Consider the following 13,765-nt stretch of genomic DNA (forward strand, 5'->3'; position numbering starts at 1 on the left):
TGTCAACCTGTTTATTTAACTTATAAGCAGTGTACATCATGCAAAATGGCAGGCTGGACGAAGCACAAGCTGGAATCAAGATTGCCGGGAGAAATATCAGTAACCTCAGATATGCAGATGACACCACCCTTATGGTAGAAAGTGAAGAGGAACTAAAAAGCCTCTTGATGAAAGTGAAAGAAGAGAGTGAAAAGTTGGCTTAAAACTCAACATTCAAGAAGCTAAGATCATGGCATCTGGTCCCATCACTTCATGGCAAATAGATGGGGAAACAATGGAAATAGTAACAGACTTTACTTTCTTGGGCTCCAAAATCACTTCAGATGGTGACTGCAGCCATGAAATTCAAAGACACTTGCTCCTTGAAAGGAAAGCTATGATGAGCCTAGACAGCATGCTAAAAAGCAGAGACATTACTTGGTCAACAAAGGTCCATCTAGTCAAGGCTATGGTTTTTCCAGTAGTCATGTATGGATGTGAGAATTGGACCATAAAGAAGGCTGAAAGCTGAAGAATTGATACTTTTTAGTTGTGGTGCTGGAGAAGACTCTTGAAAGTCCCTTGGACAGCAAGGAGATCAAACCAGTCAATCCTAAAGGAAATCAACCCTGAATATTCATTGGAAGGACTGATGCTGAAGCTGCAGTACTTTGGCCACCTGATGTGAAGAGCCAACTCATTGGAAAAGACCTTGATGATGGGAAATATTGAGGCCGGGAGGAGAAGGAGGTGACAGAGGGTGAGATGGTTGGATGGCACCACCGACTCAATAGACATGAGTTTGAGCAAGCTCCAGGAGATACTGAAGGACAGCGAAGCCTGGTGTGCTGCAGTCCATGGGGCTGCAAAGAGTCAGATAATGACTTAGCAACTAAACAACAACGTATTATACTATTAATATATATATATATATACTATAGAAATATATACACTTATATGTTATAAACAATTCTATTAATATATGTGATATTAAATACAAGTATAAATAATTGTATATACTCTATAAATATATATAGTACATTATACTAAATGATTATATAGTAGCATGTATGTGTGTGTCTGTCAGTCGGGTCTGATTCTTTGTGACCCTACGGACTGAGGCCTGCCAGGCTCTTCTGTCCATGGGATTTTTCAGGCAAGAATACTGGAGAAAGTAGCCATTCCTCCTCTAGGCGATCTTCCTGACCCAGGGATTGAACCCACATCTCCTGCCTCTCCTGCACTGCAGGTGGATTCTTTACTGCTGAGTCATTGGAAAAGCCAACAGTATTGTATATAGTATGTATATTACACTGTATAATCATATATAGTATAATTATATAATATACACTACATATAGTGTGTATAGCCAATAGAAAATATATTTTATATCACCACCATACAGATGTAAACATGATTGAGAATAAAATGGAAATAAAAGTCTAACTACTACAGTTAATAATTGCTATAAATGGTGCACTTGGGTTTTTTTTTAATTTTGCTTTTTTAAAATGAAGAACTTTATCCACTAAATTGATTTCATCTCCAGTGCCATATCGTGAGGATGGAAAAACATTGGCCTAGAGAACTACTGAGTGGGACTGCTTGGATGAGCTTGAGAGCCAGAAATTCCTTCTCACAATGAGTTTCAGTAACTCGATAATACAAACTGTGTTATGTAGCTTAAAAAAAACACCCAGTCCTTAATTGAAGTGCTTTTTGTTTCTGGTTTATTGCTTTCCTTCTCTCACTCTAGATTATTGAGCTTTTTCACTCGATTCTAATATTATCTGTCCCTGCTATTATACTACATCTGAAAAATCTTTGATTCCTTTGAGTAACTGATGAAAATATGAAACTGTATATAGTAACGAGAACAGAAGGTTGCAACTCTTTTTAAGTGTAGTTGCTCACCCAGCTGTGTTTATTTAGGTACAGTCTCTTTTCCAAGAATCAGCTACACATCCTCCAATCATACCAACAACTTCTCTGTTTTATTTTTGTCCACAAAGTTGAGAAGTTTTGATCAGTGTGTTAAGATTGAGAGACCATGGAAAGACAAATACCATACGATATCACTTACATGAGGACTCTAAAATAGGGCACAAGTGAACCTATATCTAGGAAACAGAAACAGATTCACAGACAGACTTGTGGTTGCCAAGGAGGAGGGTAGGTTGGGAAGGGAAGGATTGGGAGTTTGGGATTAGCAGATGCGAGTGTTATATATAGAATGCATAAGCAACAAGGTCCTACTATACAGCATACGGAACTATATTCAATACACTATCAGTTCAGTTCAGTCGCTCAGTCGTGTCTGACTCTTTGAGACCCCATGAATAGCAGCATGCCAGGCCTCCCTGTCCATCACCAACTCCCGGAGTTCACTCAGACTCACGTCCATCGAGTCAGTGATGCCATCCAGCCATCTCATCCTCTGTCGTCCCCTTCTCCTCCTGCCCCCAATCCCTCCCAGCATCAGAGTCTTTTCCAAGGAGTCAACTCTTCGCATGAGGTGGCCAAAGTACTGGAGTTTCAGCCTCAGCATCAGTCCTTCCAGTGAATACTCAGAACTGGTCTCTTTTAGGATGGACTGGCTGGATCTCCTTGCAGTCCAAGGGACTCTCAAGAGTCTTCTCCAACACCACAGTTCAAAAGCATCAATTCTTCGGCACTCAGCTTTCTTCACAATCCAACTCTCACATCCATACATGACCACTGGAAAAACCATAGCCTTGACTAGACAGACATTTGTTGGCAAAGTAATGTCTCTGCTTTTCAATATGCTATCTAGGTCGGTCATAACTTTCCTTCCAAGGAGTAAGCGTCTTTTAATTTCATGGCTGCAGTCACCATCTGCAGTGATTTTGGAGTCCAAAAAATAAAGTCTGACACTGTTCCCACTGTTACCCCATCTATTTCCCATGAAGTGATGGGACCAGATGCCATGATCTTAGTTTTCTAAATGTTAAGTTTTAAGCCAACTTTTTCACTCTCCTCTTTCACTTTCATCAAGAGGCTTTTTAGTTCCTCTTCACTTTCTGCCATAAGGGTGGTGTCATCTGCATATCTGAGGTTATTGATATTTCTCCCAGAAATCTTGATTCCAGCTTGTACTTCTTACAGCCCAGGGTTTCTCATGATGTACACTGCATATAAGTTAAATAAGCAGGGTGACAATATACAGCCTTGACATATTCCTTTTCCTATTTGGAACCAGTCTGTTGTTCCATGTCCAGTTCTAACTATTGCTTCCTGACCTGCATATAGGTTTCTCAAGAGGCAGGTCAGGTGGTCTGGTATTTCCATCTCTTTCAGAATTTTCCACAGTTTATTGTGATCCACACAGTCAAAGGCTTTAGCATAGTCAATAAAGCAGAAATAGATGTTTTTCTGGAACTCTCTTGCTTTTTCCATGATCCAGCAGATGTTGGCAATTTGATCCCTGCTTTCTCTGCCTTTTCTAAAACCAGCTTGAATATCTGAAAGTTCATGGTTCATGTATTGCTGAAGCCTGGCTCGGAGAATTTTGAGCATTACTTTACTAGCATGTGAGATGAGTGCAATTGTGTGGTAGTTTGAGCATTCTTTGGCATTGCCTTTCTTTGGGATTGGAATGAAAACTGACCTTTTCCAGTCCTGTGGCCACTACTGAGTTTTCCAAATGTGCTGGCATATTGAATGCAGCACTTTCACAGCATCATCTTTCAGGATTTGAAATAGCTTAACTGGAATTCCATCACCTGCACTAGCTTTGTTCGTAGTGATGCTTTCTAAGGCCCACTTGACTTCACATTCCAGGATGTCTGGCTCTAGGTCAGTGATCACACCATTGTGATTATCTGGGTCATGAAGATCTTTTCTGTACAGTTCTTCTGTGCATTCTTGCCATCTCTTCTTAATATCTTCTGCTTCTGTTAGGTCCATACCATTTCTGTCCTTTATCGAGCCCATCTTTGCATGAAATATTCCCTTGGTAGCTCTAATTTTCTTGAAGAGATCTCTAGTCTTCCCCTTTCTGTTGTTTTCCTCTATTTCTTTGCACTGATTGCTGAGGAAGGCTTTCTCATCTCTCCTTGCTATTCTTTGGAACTCTGCATTTAGATGCTTATATCTTTCCTTTTCTCCTTTGCTTTTCGCTTCTCTTCTTTACACAGCTATTTGTAAGGCCATTTTGCTTTTTTGCATTTCTTTTCCATGGGGATGGTCTTGAGCCCTGTCTTCTGTACAATGTCACAAACCTCAGTCCATAGTTCATCAGGCACTTTGTCTATCAGATCTAGTTCCTTAAATCTATTTCTCACTTCCACTATATGGTATAATCATAAGGGATTTGATTTAGGTCATACCTGAATAATAACCTATAATAGTAAAGAATAGGGAAAATGTGAATATGTGTATATATATATATATATATATATACACACACACACACACACACATAACTGAGTAGATTTGCTGTATAGTAGACATTAACATATTACGAAGCCTGGAATGCTGCAGTCCGTGGAGTTGCAAAGAGTCAGATATACTGAGTGATTGAACTACAACAAAACAACCACACGTCAGTAAAATATGTATTATGGAAAGAGAGAGAGAGAGACAACAGTCATGTCATAGGATGGTTGGTTCTGAGGATGAGACACGGCGCTGTAAGCTGAGTGCTCGAGCTGGCACCTGGCTGGATGACATTGGTGAGAAGGACGGTGGTGATACAATGACCTTCCTCTAGAGCAAGGTCTCAAAGCCACACCCACTAAAACACTACATGATCTGGACAGGTCTTCAAGCGAACCAAACCTGCCTTCTAGAAATCACCCCTTTTTTTCCCAACTCCTTTTTAAGTTCTTTTGAGTATTTCAAGGTTTTGACCTCAAGTCATGGATCTGTTGTTTCCCTAACCTTTTCTTCCTTTTAAAAAAAAAACTAGGGCACTTGCTTGCCTCTCATTTTCCTGGATCTCAAGGGCTCTTAACGATGTTTCCTCAAGGGCTCCAGCAAGTTTTGTGCAGGGGATGTGATTCAGTGAGTTACGTTGGACAAGCTACAGAATTTTGGAGGATTCTGTTTCTCTCCTGGGAATGTTTTCAGCTTGGAGACTTTTTTTTTTTCCTTAAAGAATGAAGAAAATTAAATGAGACCTGAGCAACCCGGTCTTCTTGCCCCCTGGTAGCAACCCATTAACAAGTGGCCTGTTCCTTGATTGTTCGTTTTCAGAAAAGCCCCCATTCATGTGGGGTTTGGGCTTCTTGACATATTCAGGGGGTGGTTTAGGGTCGTTGAAAATGAACTCCTGGGTGGAAATCCAACCCCTGCCACTTACTAATTGGGTGATGCCAAGTGAGTCCCTCTTTGTGATTTAACTTCCTTGTTTGCAAAAGGAAGAATAATACCTATCTCATGGGATTGTCCTGAGGAGCTTAGACCCGTGACCAACATAACGTCAGCTGCTATTGGCATCCTTATCACGTGGAACTCTGAAGGCCAACCCTTCACCTCCTCTTTGGAGTTTCTACACAGGAAGGAATTTTACATGTGCTTCTGATCTTCTGAAGTCTCTTCCCACAAGATGATGCTTTCTCTGAACTTTTGGGTATCTACCTTCCTAAAGGCTGGGACACGTGCCTGACCATATTCATGTTTATTTTAGTCAGTGGTACACATGCCAGGGAGACAAAGTCACTTTCCGCAATTCCCATCCCTTCTCTGTAGGTGAGCATTTCCTCCTCTGAGACCAGTATCAACCCTCGTTGGCTTATCTTCTATTTCTAAGATGTGAAACTGTCAGCCAGGCAAGCCAAAAATGTGTCAGGTGGCCTCCTTGTGGTGGGATAAACTGTCAGCACATGTTAGAAAGTCAGGGTCCCACGGCACTGTAACCTTCCTCTTTGCCATGTTTTCAAACTTTCTAATAATAATAATGCGTCTCATGCTGAGAATAAGAGCAGGTCTATCTGGAAGCAAAAATGCTTGCCAATAACCCAGGTGAGTTATTTAAGAGCATCAAGATGGTGTTTCTGTGTGGTTACTCATAATCAGGAAGACAGCAAATGAACATCAAAGAGCCAGACACCTTTCAGCACTGGAAAGAAAAAGAAGTGTTAGTCGCTCAGTCATATCCAGCTCTTTGCAACTTCATGGACTGTAGCCCACAAGGCTCCTCTGTCCCTGGAATTCTCTAGGCAAGTTTACTGGAGTGGTTGGCGTTCCCTTCTCCAGGGGATCTTCCGTACCCAGGGGTCAAACTCAGGTCTCCAGCATTGCAGGCAGATTCTTTACTGTCTGCTGCTGCTGCTGCTGCTGCTAAGTCACTTCAGTCGTGTCCGACTCTGTGTGACCCCAGAGACAGCAGCCCACCAGGCTCCACCGTCCCTGGGATTCTCCAGGCAAGAACGCTGGAGTGGGTTGCCATTTCCTTCTCCAATGCATGAAAGTGAAAAGTGAAAAGTGAAAGTGAAGTCTCTCAGTCGAGTCCGATCCTCAGAGACCCCATGGACTACAGCCTTCCAGGCTCCTCCGTCCATGGGATTTTCCAGGCAGGAGTACTGGAGTGGGATGCCAAACGCCAGGCACTGGAAATACAAAACCAAACACAACCCTACCTGCAAGGAGCCTCCAGTCAACAATGGCTCTAAAATCCATCTAGTCTCCTCATGTTTTCCATCTAAACTGGAGTGACGTGTCTCTCATGCATGCAGACACTCTAGAGAGGAACTTCTTTCTCCATGTTTTGTTAAATTCCTAAAGCACGCATGTGACTTTGGCACATCTCCTCCACCCCCACACACAAAACTCAAGGAAGGGTTAGCTTGTTCCAATCATCAGAAATTGACATGACATTCAAAAGAAGGGCAACTTAAAAAAAAATTGCTTTTAACTTTTTATTTTGTATTGGGGTATAGCTGATTAACAGTGTTGTGATAGTTTCAGGTGAACAGTAAAGAGACTCAGCCAAACATAGACATGTATCCATTCTCCCCCAGACTCCCCTCCCAATCCAGGCTGCCACATAACATGGGGCAGAGTTCCATGTGCTACACAGTAGGTCCCTACTGGTTATCCATTGCAAACATGCGTACACACCATGGGGTATGTACTTGTCCATCCCAAACTCCCTAACTATCCCCTCCCCACAGAGAGGAAGGGCAACTTTGAGAGAAATGAAGTCTGTATAAGTTGGGAGGGGTTGTGTTGGGAACAGGAATTGTAGCGTCTAAAGGCTGGTCTCTCCCACAACACACAAGAGAAGAGATGGTGCAAGGAGAGAAGGCCTTAGTTTGGGGAAGGTTTTAGTCCATTAAGGGCTTCCCTGGCAGCTCAGGTGGTAAAGAACTTGCCTGCGACGCAGGAGACCTGGGTTCGATCCCTGGGTCAGGAAGATTCCCCTGGAGAAGGGAATGGTTACCCACTCCAGTCTTCTTGCCTGGAGACTTCCAGGGACAGAGGAAGCTGGCAGGTTAAAGACAAATGAATGACAATAACAAAGGGAATACTAAGAGTTGGATAATATTAAGACATATTAAGATATTAATATCTTGACACCCTGTATTTTTTTCTCACAGTTCTCACAATGATCAGTTTTGATGAAAAGGTTTTTAAAAATTTTTATGTTATATAATGAAAGGAGATGGTAAGGAGAAGAGCCAAAGAGGAGTCATAAGTAAAACTTGTCGAATACAATATATCTAACAGGAAACACGACGTGGCCTGGTTGGATTTTGAGCCCCACCTGTGTTCAGGGCTGGGTGTAGCGGTTTCACGGGGGTGGGTCCTGCTTCAATGAGTGTGGGTAGGGGAACCCCGAGCACACGCTGTGGGGGTGGGGGCATGCAGAGGAGGGCGGGCAAGTGGCATGGTAAGTCTTCCTCTAGAAGGGCCACGGCACCAGACGCATCAGTCCTTATTAGACATCTGAGCACCCCGGCCTGTGACCAAGGACAGTGGATGCAGCTAGAGTTGGGCCAGGGAAGCACTGGAGATCCTGACTCACACACAGCCCGTCTCCATCTCTCTCCTGCACTTAACTGGGTTTGAAGCTGCTGCTTCTAACATGAAAAAGCAGTGAAGGTCTGCTGGGAAAACAGCCTGTCATGTAGTAATTAGGATTCGGGAGACTTGGGTGGGGAAAACAAATTCTAAGCGACAGTCATCTCAAAAAACTCAAGATGCAGTGGCTGCAGACACAGCCAAAGGGCAGCTTGTACCTCAGCCGGGGTGTAAAGGGCTGCCGGCCGCCTATTGATCTCTCCTGTCACACCCAAGCACAGCGCCAACAAATCACTGTCAGCAGCAGCATCTTTGAACGCAGAGAACAGCAGTCTGTGCTCGCACCTTGGGACCTTCTTCCTGCGACTACTGGGAGGATGAGTGGAAGAGAACATTGATTTATTGATTAAAGGCATAATCAACGGAGGAGTCAATGGAGCTCAGCACTTAAGAGCCTGATCAAATAGCAGTGGGAATGGTTATTCTGGTTGCAGCCACTCCCCGAGTCACCCGGGCAAGTCACAGAACTTCTTCGTCTCAGGCTTCAGTATCTGGGAAAGGGCACTGCCTTGTTCAGTGACCACAGAGGGAAATCAAGGTGGAAGTGTGATCCTGCTGCTGCTGCTGCTAAGTTGCTTCAGTCGTGTCCCACTCTGTGCGACCCCATAGACGGCAGCCCACCAGGCTCCCCCGTCCCTAGGATTCTCCAGGCAAGAACACTGGAGTGGGTTGCCATTTCCTTCTCCAATACATGAAAGTGAAAAGTGAAAGTGAAGTCGCTCAGTCGTGTCCGACTCTTAGCGACCCCATGGACTGCAGCCTACCAGGCTTCTCTGTCCATGGGATTTTCCAGGCAAGAGTACTGGAGTGGGTTGCCATTGGCTTCTCCGAGTGTGATCCTACGGGAGAGGAAATGATCCCAGAAATCTTTGCATCTGTGCTCATCCCAGAGGGACTCAGGAGAGGATGCAAGGCAGGCTTGGCCCAATTCAAAGATTAGATCCTCCTAATGGGACGTCTTTAACAAGTAGGCAGCACGTTCCCTTTCTCAGAATACAGATACCGCAAGGGTCTCAAGTACACTCAAAGTGTGTCTGTGCTCAGTCGCTTCAGTCGTGTCTGACTCTTTACGACCCTATGAACTGTAGCCCGCCAGGCTCCTCTGTCCATGGGATTCTCCAGGCAAGAATACTGGAGTGGGTTGCCATGCCCCTCTCCAGGGGATCTTCCTGACCAGGGATCAAACCCGAGTCTCTTAGGTCTCCTAAATTGGCAGGCACGTGAGCGCCACCTGGGAAGCCCCACTGAAAGTGAGAGCCATACAAACCTAATGTCTGAAAAGTGAAGAGGCTAGTTTTAGATGAAACATACCCTGTGCCTCTGAGACACAGCTGACACAGAGCATGGCTGTGATGTATATACTAAAAGATCCACGCCTCTCCACAATATATGGGCAGAATACCTATTTGCCTGGCTTGGAATCATGCAGACCTGCTCTATGCAAAAGATTTTCTTATCTTCTGCTTTTTCTCTTAAATCTAGAAGTGTAGTAATTGGGAATTTGTAAGGTATCCTGCAAAGCAATCTATCCAGACCCAGCTTTGGAAACTACAGAGCAATCACCATTTTCCTTTGGAATCTCATGAAGAAGTGGTGAAGGCATCAGGAACACAGGTCCCTCAATGTGTCTTAAAGAAGAAGTGCTTTTTTTCAATACAATAAAAATCTGAGACTTTGCAGTTTTGAATTTGGTCTACTTCTTCCTTTCTGTAAGAAAAATTCATAATGCAAAAAATACAGTTTAACATACTGTGAGAAGGACACGGCAAGGAGAAGGAAATGGAACCCACTCCAGTGTTCTTGCCTGGAGAATCCCAGGGACGGAGGAGCCTGGTGGGCTGCCGCCTATGGGGTCGCACAGAGTCGGATACGACTGAAGTGACTTAGCAGCAGTAACATACTGTGAAGGCTAATTCTATGAGACAACTTGGCTAGGCCACAGTACTGAGGTTTTTGGTCAAACTTTCTAGATGCTTCTGCAAGGGTAAGATGAGATTAACATTCAAATCAGCAGATTTCGAGTAAGGCAAAATTACTCTCCAATAATGTGGCTGGATTTCATGTAATCAGTTGAAAACTTCATTAGGAGAAAACTGACCTGCCCAGGAGGAAAAATTCCGCTGGAGACTGCCTTTGGATTCAAATTACAATTCTTCCCCTAGGTCTTCATCAGCCAAAGTGTAAATTTTGGACTTGCCAGCCTCCACAATTCTGTGAGCCAGTTCTTTAAAATAAAAGCCCCCCACTCTCCCATAGACAGACAGAACAACACGCACACACACATACCCTATTGGCTCTGTTTCTCTGGAGAACCCTAATACCCATACTGTGGTTAATACTAGCATTGTTCACCAGTATTTCTGGTTTCTTCTTCTTCAAGGTCTATGATTACACTTCCTGAAAAAGTAAGGCAAACCATGGTCATGTAACTTGCTTTGACTAATGAGATGGGAGTGGGAGTGACTCCCAAGCAGAAGCATTTAGGAGCCAGGCATGATGCTATCCACTCTTCCCCCAGGGCACAGAGTCTTGAGTATTGTTGAGGTGGCGGAAGCATAAGGTGTGCACCCTATGCCTGGGCCCCCAGGTGACCCCATGAGCAGAGTCTCACCTGCGAGCCCCTGTGGTTGCACAGCATGAGTGGAAATCATGTGTTTCAAACCACTGGAATTTGAGGGTTGTTTATGATTGACACACCGCCTGGAAAAAAAAAAAAGTTGTCCAGTATCCTAGCATTATCCACTCAACCAGCTGATTACAATTTTTTATTTTCTTCATTATTACAAGTTCAGTAAGACTTCAATAAACACTGAATAGTGATTTGGAATGTTGTATGCACGTAATGGTAGTAAAACCATCTCTCTAAAATTATTTTATGTAAACTTTTCACCAACTGGCCTCTTCTTTAATCCAAATTATTGGTAGAATATTTTGCCAAACCCACAGGCATCCACTCCATTATAAAACTTGGAATAAATGGAGTCCATATGGATTTGACAATTTTGTAAACAAGACCTCGAAAACTAGTCTATTCCAACTGCACCAATGTTTTATGATTTTATGAAGATCCTAGAATATGTTCACCTTCTATCTGCTATAACTCTCAAATTACTACTAAGAAGAGACAATCTTTCAGAGAGACAGATGACTCAAAACTGAAAATCTGGCTTTCGCTAGATGAAAAAAAAAAGAAAAAAAAAAAAAGAGTATGAAGATGGGAATTTGAACCATATGGGCCTGTGAGGAAACAGGATGAACAGATGGAGATAATCAGATTTCAAAATTATCTAGTCCTGAGGTTATCTGGAATTCAAGATATGAACATATAGTTGAGATGATCAAATCCATCTAAAGTGCTCAGATTTTAAAAGAATTCTCAAACACTTGGTTCAATTAAAAGAAAGGAGAGTGCCATTTTTCTCCCATAAACACCTAAACCTACAAACTTAGTATGGAGAGCATGAACAGGGTCACGTTTATTGATACTTCACTGTACCCACAGGGCCTAGCACAGTGCCAGCCCACACTTACCATTCAATACATGTGACTTCTACCACTTCCTCCTAACCCACTGCCTGGCCCCTTCTCCCATCCCCTAAATGAGGGAATCAGGCTGAGAGAGGGGGTCACAGCCAGTGTCCCAGCACTTGGCCTGTGCCTTCTTGCACACCCACTTCTGTGGTCTCACCCCCACTGTGGCTAACTGGACTGCAACGGGGGAGTTGAAGCTGCTCAGTTTACAGAGACATGCCTGGGTGTGCTGCCATGCCCTTGCACAAACTGGAATAAAACTAGCTGCCGGATATTCAGACCCTGGAGGTTAAGCCTAACTCCAACTTTTAAAAAATATATACTTATTTATCTATAGCTGTGTCAGGACTTAGTTGCAGCACACAGGATCTTTCATTGCAGCTCGCAGGCTTTGTTGCCCTGTGGCATGTGAGATCTTAGTTCTGGGACCAGGGATTGAACCCACATCCCCTGCACTGGAAGGCGAATTCTTCACCACTGGACCACCAGGGAAGTCCCTCAAGGCTATTAGCTCTTAGATGGAGTCCGGCTCAACAATGACTGGGGCCATCTTAATAAAGGCAGTCAGAGACAGGCTGTGGAGTGCAGGAGCTCCAGAAACAAGGTCACGGGAGACAAAGACTGTAGTTTGTCTTCCTTTTCCCAACAATTTATTTTAGCAGAGAGAAGATGGGTTAATGCAGTGGAGAATGGTCCTGGCCACAGAACGAGCTGGGGTTTGCCTCTGAATAGGAGAGCTGGCCCATACTTTGAGGATCATTTCCTGAGGACAAAGGTCAGCGCCAGCCCACAGTAAGAGGACAGACTGGCCCTGTGGCCTGGAATGCTGTACTGGGGTCACTCATGAGTCAGTGTGATTATCAAGGACAGTGTTTCCCCTCAGAGGCCGCTTCTATTCTTATAGACTGTTACGACCGCCACGGTGATAAACCACACACAGCAAGTCATCACTGCTGCCTTCTCAGACCTCACGCGAGTCCCTTCCATGTGGACTATTTGTCACATAATGAAGCTCTCCACATCGCCCTGCATAAAAAGGCTGAAGACGCAAAGCATCTCAATAGCATTCCCTTCCTGAATGCTGAGATGTGAACGTGGAGATCGCAGCACATGCCTGCCATCTGTATTTGTACTTGTCAACAGCTCTGTTTGGGGATAAACAGTTTTGAAGTAAGAATCAATTCAACTTGTTGGAAGATTAGCCGAGGAACAGCTCACAAGACCAAAACAGAATATGAAGTCAGAAAGTCTTTAAAAAAAAAAAAAGTCAAGCACAATTTTCTGTTTCTCACTAAACACTTTTGTCACAACCCAAGATAAAGAGCTGGTTGCTGGAATTTGGGGGCAGAGAGACAGGGAAAAATGTATTTGCTCAAGTGAAAAATTCTTCAACCCGGAACAAATGTCTTTGCTACAGTGTAACTGGAAATCATTCACTGACCTCTAGGAGACTGCAGTCAAGAAAAAAGTAATTTCAGCATTTACACTTTGTTTCACAGTTCCAGGATATGAAGGTATCCACAGGGGACAACTTGCATTGGTACAAGTGAATAATACAGTCCTTTATTATCATAAAAACGGCAGCATTTCCTGAAGTTGATCTTGATTAAAAGTAGTTCCATGGTTGAAAACACTACTCCACCATAGAACTATTAGAACAGAGAGAGATGGCAAGGGGGAAATAAAGACATAATACCAAAAGGGAGGTCAGGGAAGAAGTTAGTAAAAACAGGATGCTACAGACTGGTGGGTGATAACAACAGAATTGCTTTTAGAAGCAGCTGATGTGAGCGAATGAAGGGGTGCGGGAACCTGGCAGCCCCATCTTCTACAAAACAAATGAGAACACGTGTGCTCCACTTGGAGGGACATTCATTTTCCCCTTAGACGACGTCATTTATAAAAGAGCAAATTGGTGATTTGTACTTAGAGACGGAACCCTTTTCAAGCCCCTGTCAGGGAGTGATAAATTATTGAAGCATGGTTTTATTTTTGGTGTGCACACAGTAAGACCTTGTGAAACGCTGCTGTTCGCTTTCCTGGGGTTATTAATTAAAAAATAATTGTTTCCAATCACTCTGTGATCTTTAAGGTAAAACCAGACAAAATATCACACATGCCTCTCCAGACTCTTCTCTCCTCTCTTTCCTCATCCTGCCCCTGCATCCTTCGGCCAGGAAACGGGTGCAGCTTCACAGGGGAGCTCCTG

Source organism: Bubalus kerabau, chromosome 16, assembly GCF_029407905.1.
Source record: "Bubalus kerabau isolate K-KA32 ecotype Philippines breed swamp buffalo chromosome 16, PCC_UOA_SB_1v2, whole genome shotgun sequence".
NCBI classification, from domain to species: domain Eukaryota; kingdom Metazoa; phylum Chordata; class Mammalia; order Artiodactyla; family Bovidae; genus Bubalus; species Bubalus kerabau.